Below are 9,058 nucleotides of genomic sequence, written 5' to 3' on the forward strand. Positions count from 1 at the left end.
AATTAGTGAGAATAATAGAATTAAATTATGGGTTATTTAATCCTATAGAGAAAATTAGTAGATAATTGGCCAAATTGATTCAATGAATGCGACTGTACCCTTTGATGAAAATGTAATGATGATATATAGGGAATAAGATGATGAAAAGGTAGACCAAAGCCATGGTCAAATTAATTGATTGAAGTTGATAACATGCCAAGGACACATGACATGAATTGGTTGATATGTAACATTTAACCAACATTGTAAATGCTACAGGATTGAAATTGATTGATAAGGTTTGATCATAATAACATCGACGAACATTGTCAATGTTATTAAAATGGTTGATGATGTCATAATATGACATTGAAAGCCTCAACAACATTAAAGATTGAATGACATGAATGATATTTTGACCTAGTACTGAGAGCCATGACAATACTAAGGTCATATTGATAAGATTGATAAGTTGATAGGTTTCCAAGACACTGAAAGCCACAAAAATGCCTAGGAGTGGATAAATGATGATTGATTTGGGATGTTTGATATGTTTTGGGTTGATTAGGACTGATTTCAAGTGATTTCGAGTTGATTTGGGGTGATTCTGAGTTGATTTGATATGATTCCAAGTTGATTTGATATGATTTTGAGTTGATATGAAATTGATGTGAAAGGGGATACAAATGACAAAATATGGTCAATCTGGCCAAAAAATTGAAGTTAGTAGAATGAGAAAATGGGACAAATTATTATGAAGAAGTGATGAAATTGTAGATGTGAACCATTTTTGAGCGTCTACACCTTGGTACCATTCACATACCTTAGGATCCTCTTTCCCTCTTGCCAATGGAAATCCTTTGGTGTTTTCATAGATTTGGAAATCAAACTTACTACATGGATCATGTCAAGCCAAGTTGTAGTTAAATACATCAAACTTTCAACTATACTCTTCTATAATGTCAAATTCACACTTTTGTTGCAATCTTCCTTGCTCAACCGCAGACCTATTATTGTTGGTGTTGGGGTTGCCTTACTATTCTACATTTTGAATCTCTCTAAGATCGGCTTCCATATTTTTCTTGAGAGATGAGGATGCCATCATGCATTTGTTTTACTTCTATCTCTAGAATGTACTTCAAGAGACCTAGCCCTATCATTTCAAATTTATTCTTCATGGCCTCTTTAAACTCACCAATTAGGAAATTATCATTTCCTATGAAGATTAATTCATGTACATACAAGACAATAATCAAAACTTTACCATTTGTTTCCTTGATGTAAAAGTGAGCCCACCATCACTTTTTCTAAAACTATTGCTCATCAAATATGAGTCAATTATATTGTACCATGCCTTTGGAGCTTGCTTGAGCCCATATAGAGCTCTCCTCAAACTATACACCTTGTGTTCTTCACCTACAACTTCATAACTACGTGACTGCTCCACATAAACCTCTTCTTTCAATACATCATTCAAGAAGGAAGACTTCACATCTATTTTATATACCTTCCATTTGTGTTGGGTTGCAATTTCTATGACATCAATCATAGTTTCCATTCTTGCAACCAAGGCATGTACCCTTTTGTTGCTTGTACCCTTTGACCAGTAAATGTGTCTTATGCCTATCTATTTTTCCTTAAGCATTACACTTGGTCTTGTAAACCCATTTCACTCCTATTACTTTCTTCTTGGGAGGTAATGTAGTTAACTTCCATGTCTTAATTTTTTCAATAGCATATATTTCCTCATTCACGGCATTACACTATTTCTCTTCATTTAAAGCTTCCTCAAAATAAATTGGATTACTATGAAAAAATATTGCAAAATTTACACTCTCGTCATAATCTTCCTCATACCTTTCTTCTTGGTATATCTCTCTTAGACTCTTAGTCTTTCTTGGCAATAGGGAGGTGAGAGAGGGATCTGAATTCTTAGTATTGTTGCTACTACTATTTTGCATACTAGCTTAGGGCTATCTTGAAGTGATTAGAGCATTTTCTTGGCCTATTAAGGGTTGCTTGCCTCTTTGTGTTTACCAGAAGTCCATTTTTACTATTCCATCATCTTACTAATCACCAATATCATATTATTCCTCTTCAATCGTAGGCACTTTACTTGAAGTGCTTGAGGATTCATCTACCAAGCCATCCCATCACTAATTGTCAACACACTTTGTGTCTCTTGAAATAATGATCTTCTTGTCAATTGGATCATACAACCTATAAGCCTTTGATTTAGAGCTATACCTTGTGAAGATACACTTCAACCCTTTGTTATCTAGCTTTTACTTTTGTTACTTAGGCACATGTGCATATGCTATACATACAAACACTCTCAAATGCTCAACTATCCATCTATTCCTTGACCATGCTAAACTTAAGAGGTATCTTGTCATGAACTAACTTTGTAGGACACCTATTGATGAAGTACACTATTGTTTCTATACACTCTCCCCAATATTTAGTTGGGAGTCTCTTTTCATTCATCATGCTCCTTGTCATTTCAACAACGGTCCTATTCTTTCTCTCAGCTAGTCCATTTTTTTGCAGAGTATAATTGGTTATAAGCTCTTTCCTTATTACATTCTTCCTATAAAAATTTACAAACATATTAGAGGTATACTCCCGTCTTTTATGTAATCTAAGGACTTTTACATAATATCCACATTCTATTTCAGCCAAGGCTTTAAATTCAACAAATTTATCAATGCTTTAGATTTCTTCAAAAAATACAACCATGTCCTACAACTAAAATCATCTATGAATGTCATAAAATAAGTACTCCCCAAATAGAAGTAGTTTGTATAGGACCTACCAAATTAGAATGCACCAATTCTTATGGTTCTTTAGTCCTACTAGAATTTTAAGAATTAAAGGGAAGCCTATGTTGCTTAACCAAAATGCAAGTCTCACACTTGTCATATGAATCTACTATACAATCATCTACCATTCTTTTCTTGGACAACAAATTTAAACTATAAAATACAAGATATCCATACATGAGATACCAAACCTTGGAGGGTCTTCAATCATGCTCCTAAGAGCTGATTTCTGATGTACTACTATACATGCATGCTTGGGAGGTGCAACATTGACTTGAGAAGAGAAACACGTCTCTATCCTTAATGGGAACATCTTGTTCTTTATCATTTGGACTGCTTCAAGTAATCTATTACTCTCATCTTTTTCATGAATGAAACACTTGTCATTTTCCATCAACACCTTGTAGCCATTTTGAATGAGTTGTCCAACACTTATTAAATTTTGCTTCATACTGGGGGTAAAATACACATTCTATATCTCCTTCTTCTCACCTTGCTTGGTGTAGACCATAATATATCTTTTTCCAACTGTGGGAATGGTTCCATTATTTCTCATCTTAATTTTAAAATCAAAAGTCTTATATTAAAATAGAATAAACTTTCATTACAACTCATGTGGTTGCTACAACGATTATCTAGGTATCATATCTTAGGGCTACCTTCTTCACCAATGTTGCACATTATGAAGGTTGTGGGATTGTTTTGATTTCCCATGTTTACACTAGCCACATTATCATTCTGCTTTGACTGGTCACCCTACTTCTTCTACTATTTACTTTCATAATGCCCATACTTATGACAATAGTAGCATTCAACATTTCTCTTGTTGGAGTTGTAATTCTTCTCTCCTCCTCTAGAGATGTTTTTAGAGGTGTTTTCTCCCTCTTGGTTGCTTGCTCGTCCTGAGCTTCCTACACCAACATTCCTTTGAACATTCCTTCCATGACCTCTACTTCTTGAGCCTCTACTAGAGCCATTTCTTCCTCTCCCCCTGCCCCTTGAATTCTCTTGAGCCTTGAAAGACTATTCTTGGGATGTAATTGTAGATTAGTTAATCTAGTGCTCATGGGTTTAAAGAGTTCTCATCAACTCATAAATGGTCAATGTGGTAAGGTCTTTTGCTTCCCTCAATAGTCATAAAAATGTTTTCATATTTTTGAGGTAAACTCCTTAGTACTTTTCCCACAATCCTCTGCTCTTCATAATCTTCTCCATTTGATTTGAGCTATTTTATCAAAGTGGAGATTCATGAGCTAAACTCTATAATAGGTTCATTGTCCCTCATCTGAAGGTTCTCAAACTCCCTTTTGATCATCTATAGCTTCACTATTCCGACCTTATCAATCCCCTTGAAGTTTGTCTCAAGGATATCCCATGCTTCCTTTGCATAATTTGTTGTTGCTATATTGGGCAAGATTGTTTCTATCATTGCTACCTCAATCAAACTTAATGCCTTTGAACCCTTTCTCCTTCACTCTTTCAACTAAGTCTTTTGTGGGTTTGTGAGGGAAACATACACTACTGAGGCTACAACATCATTAAACCCATTGATTGCAAACTCCCACAAGTTATTAGCTACCATTATGGTTTTCATCTTCTTTGCACATGTATCACAATTTTTTCCATTAAAGGATGGTGGGTTCTACCATATCTTTCATGCATCCTCCTTCCATGTCAAATAACCTAGAAAATAAATACCCTAACTCACTGTGGATGTGGGGCCTCAAAGCTCTAATACTATGTGAAAAAATAAATCACAAAATTTATAAATTTTTCTCAGCACAAGAAGGTGTCAAGTGATAGTTTTCTCAACACGCAATGGATGTTGAGTGATAGGCAGTAGGTGTCAAGTAAACTTGGCACATGAAAAGAGTCGAGTAGCTCCACACTAAGGGAAACTTAGCACAAGAGGTTATCAAATGAGCTCGGTCACTGAAGGCAAGTTGGAGCTTGACTTAGTGGTTGCTGAACGAACTTGGTAGGAACAATAGAAGAGAGAACTTGATTAAAGGGTAAACCGAGTGCGTTGTTTAATAGACTTACAATCTATCCATTCTAACCATCAAAATACAATTGGGTTAATAGAGATTTGCATAAATATAAACCTAATATGAAATAGACAAAAGTGATGAACCATTAGAAGCCAAATATCTGGAGATTTTCTAATATGCCCACTAGCTTGCTTTCTATTTAAATATTGAATCAACTATTACAGATATGGGAGGATACGGCTTTAACTAGAGTCAAAATACATTAAGCTAAAATACTTCTATACATGGTATTAATTTGTAGCACTTGATGGCTGCATAGAACAATACTTGGAGAAATCATTACTTTAACATGTCAAACAAAATAACTTACAAAGAACAAGAAGAATGTGATCTTGTGTTGTTGTAACTTTGATCTTCTTCCTAAACCTTCCTTCTGCTCTTTGATTGCTATGATATTCTTCCTTCTTCCTTTTTCTATTTCTTATCTGCTAACTATCAAATAAATGAGCATATTTTCCTTTTTACCTATGTCAAAAACTTTCCCTCTCATTTCTAGATTTGAGCTAACCTACCCACATTCAATGTTTATAATTGTTGTTATTGTAGGTCATTAGAGTGGTAGGTGGGCATTTGGCTTGAGGGCAACCACTCACACATGAGATATTTCGACATGTGTGTGTGTGTGTGTACATATACATATATGTATATATCTATGTATATATGTATGTATGTGTGTGTGTGTGTGTGTGTGTGTGTGTGTGTGTGTGTGTGTATATACATATAGATATATAAATACATATGTATATATGCATAAATGCATAGTGTTATTAAGTGAGTTTTAAGTGTCTTAATTATCAACATATTTATTTTCTTTAATATTACATCATCCAAGATTGGCCTAATTATGAGTTGATGTTCATCTAAGAAAGTTAGTTGTGGGTTTCTTGCTATTGAAGTATAATAAGAGTTGGTCTGATTATGACTTGCTGGCCATTTTTTGACTGAGTTTAGTGGTTTGAAGTGCAGATTGATGCATCGTATTTATAAAGGTTTATAATAATGTATGTAAAGATTTATTAAATAGAGTGATTATGCATTTCAATTTTGGACCACTTCAATTTAGGATGATTAATTTAAAAGATCTTTATAATTAACTTTCTGTTTATTTATTTTATGTTTAAATTGATATTATAATTACAACTATTGAGAAGTCTATTTATTTTATGTTAATAGTTGATAAAAGGTAAAGAAGAGTTAGTTCTACCAGTGTATATTAAATAAGATTAGAATTAACATAAATTTTTTGAAGTTTGCTGATGAAATTAAAGTATATGCGTTAAGTTGTATTTTGTAGGGGCATGCATGTGATATCAAGTGAGGTTTACTTTATCTTCATGAAGGATGCAGAGAGGCCATCATTCACAATGATGTTAAGCCTGAAAACATTCTTCTGGAGAATGACTTTACTCCAACGCTGACCGATTTTGGGTTGGCAAAGCTTCTGAATAGAGATTTTAGTCATGTTCTGATAATTGTGAGAGGGACGAGAGGTTACTTGGCTCCAGAGTGGTTCTCTGATCTTCCCATAACTGCAAAGGTTGATGTCTATAGTTTTGGTATGACTCTCTTGGAGATCATTTTGGGTCAAAGAAATATGAACGTCAACATAAAAGACTCAAATAAGCATTACTTTCCTTTGTGGGTCACAGCTCAAGTTAAGAAGGGGAAAATGAATAATGTTGTGGAGGAGTACAATGCATTTGCAGAGGAGGTAGATAAAGAAGATTTGAAAAGAGGTATCATTGTGGCATTATTGTGTAAATTGAAAAAGATGAGGAAGTGAGACCAAGAATGGGACAAGTGGAAGGGTGAGAAATAAGTTCAAATTTTGAGAAGCGGAAAGTAGGGGAAGTAAACAATGTTTTCCATTGTAGGGCTGATGTTAGTGAGGAAGAATGCCATGACTACAAATGCATGGTGGCTCTGCTCAGGCAGCGTCGGTGCCCGCGTTCAGCTCACCAAATGTTTTCTTCGCTGCGACAATTCTAAATTCTTTGCGGCACCAGATGAGCAATTGGTGTACAAGGCTTATAGTCTTGAGATGACCTCTAACCCAGGGTTTTTTACTCAGCGATAAAATGTGCTAACCATGCTGGAGAGGGCAGCTTCTCAGGAAACAATTAGGGTCACCGACTCTAGGTATTCGAACAGTGGTGGGTTGCCCATTTACGAGGAGGCTCAGTGTGAGGGCAATTTGTCGTGGCCTGAATGCACTGACTGCATTTTGAATGCCGCTATGGATGTCAAATGTATTTGTGATAATTCTCTATTGGGTAAAGTCTTTTCAATGAAATGCTCTATCACTTGTTACTAGTAGAACGATTCTCATGTACATTTATGGTATGCATAAAAATAGGAATAAGTATAGGAATACTTATTCTTAAATAGAAAATGGGGTTATGTATTCTTATTTTTGTTTGGTTCACCGAAAATTTGATGCCAAATTTATGGATTCAAAACTTTATGTTTTCTAAAACAAATAAAAATATGAATAGGAATACATTTTCCTATTCCACTTATTTAGGTAGAATAGAAAATTTTCATTTTTGAGTTAAAATTGGAATACGTATTCCAATTTTATTCCTATTCCAATTCTAATTTGGTGCACCCAAACAGAGAATTCAATATTTCAAGAATATACATATGCCTATTCCAGTTGTGTCCTTGTTGCCAAATGGGCCCTAAGAGTCTATTTGGCTGTGTGAATATAAAAATGGGAATAGAAATACTTATTCTCAAATAGAAAATGGGGTTACATATTCCCATTATTGTTTGGTTCACTTAAAATTTGATCTAGAATTCATGGACTCAAAAAATTATGTTTTTCAAAATATAAAAAAATTGAAATAAGAATACATATTCCTATTCCATCTATTTAGGTGGAATAGCAAATTCTAATTTTTGGGCCAAAATTGGACTATGCATTCCAATTTTATTCCTATTCCAATTTCGATTTGATGCATCCAAACAACAAATTAAATTTTTAAAAAATATACAAATGCCTATTCCACTTGTATTCACATTTCCAAATAGATCCTAAAATTTTAAGTTAGTCCCTTATTAATTTCCCTTTTAATTCTTTATTTGCTCTTATTATTGTATTTGTCTTTATTCAGCCATGCCTGTTATGTCACGTGACTAATGTAGATATGGAGGCTAATCACGTGAGTGCCAAGATGGTGGCCTTTGTTATAGGTGGCATTGTGGCTATCATTTTTTCCTTCATTTTCTTTCTTCCTGAAATCCCTTTGCAAATAAGCCAGTTAGTGCTTGCTAACATATTATTACTTTAACACCACATAGATTTTTATACAGACCTACATGAATATTTTTCCTTGGGTTTGTTTTGTTGGGGTGTACTATAAAAGGGAGAAGAAAAAGATTAAAATTGGTGAGCCACTTGATTTGGGCATTGGCTAAACAACCGAAAATTTGCATCGCCTTGAATGTGATGCAACATGCCCATTTCCATCATTTGCACATAATGACATGAACCATTAACCCATACCATCCCCACTTGCACATCACTCATGTACTGCCAGGTACTATCTACAACGTTTGCAGTCATGTTAGTTGCATTTTATTTATTAAAGTATTATCGTTCGCTATCTTGGTAATAAATATAATAGAATTGTTTAATTTTTTTATAGAGAGGAGATCATTAGTAATTGATGCTTCTATTAATTTATTAAGAAAAAATATGAACAATAGATTTTAAATTTAAAATTATAATTTGTGGTTTTAATTTGAGTGAATTTAATTCATATAAATGAAAAATAAAGAAAAATATAAATGATTAAACTTTTAAATTATTTTACGAATTTATAAAGTTTGATTCTCATTCATTTTTAAGGTATTTAGTTAAAAAATCATAAATAAAAATAATACTAAAACTAATATTGTTTCTTTAAATTAATTTTTAAATATCATAAATTTATTAAAATTTATTTTTTTATTTGATTTATTAATTAATTTAATAGAGAAGTTTTTTTGGTGTTTATGCATTTTTTTCATGTAGAATATTTTTCTAGTGTTTGTGGACAATTACTATGAGATATTTCTTCCTCTTCTATAAAGTTCATTAACATTTTAGAAATCTTCACTTCCACCTTTCTTTTCACATATCTCAACTTAAATTATATAATAATTTTTTCAATTTTTATTAATTTTTGTATTATTAAGATTTAATTTAAATGTACGAGTTAA

The 9,058-nt window shown here is 33.2% G+C and overlaps 1 pseudogene; it reads left to right on the forward strand.

Moving 5' to 3' along the window:
- The window catches only part of LOC149576754 (uncharacterized), a 36,080-nt pseudogene extending 27,970 nt beyond the window's left edge, over positions 1-8,110 (forward strand).
- Positions 8,111-9,058: the final 948 nt, after the last annotated feature.

This window comes from Cupressus sempervirens, chromosome 1 (assembly GCF_028749045.1).
Source record: "Cupressus sempervirens isolate cs-2001-9-10 chromosome 1, ASM2874904v1, whole genome shotgun sequence".
Lineage (NCBI taxonomy): Eukaryota > Viridiplantae > Streptophyta > Pinopsida > Cupressales > Cupressaceae > Cupressus > Cupressus sempervirens.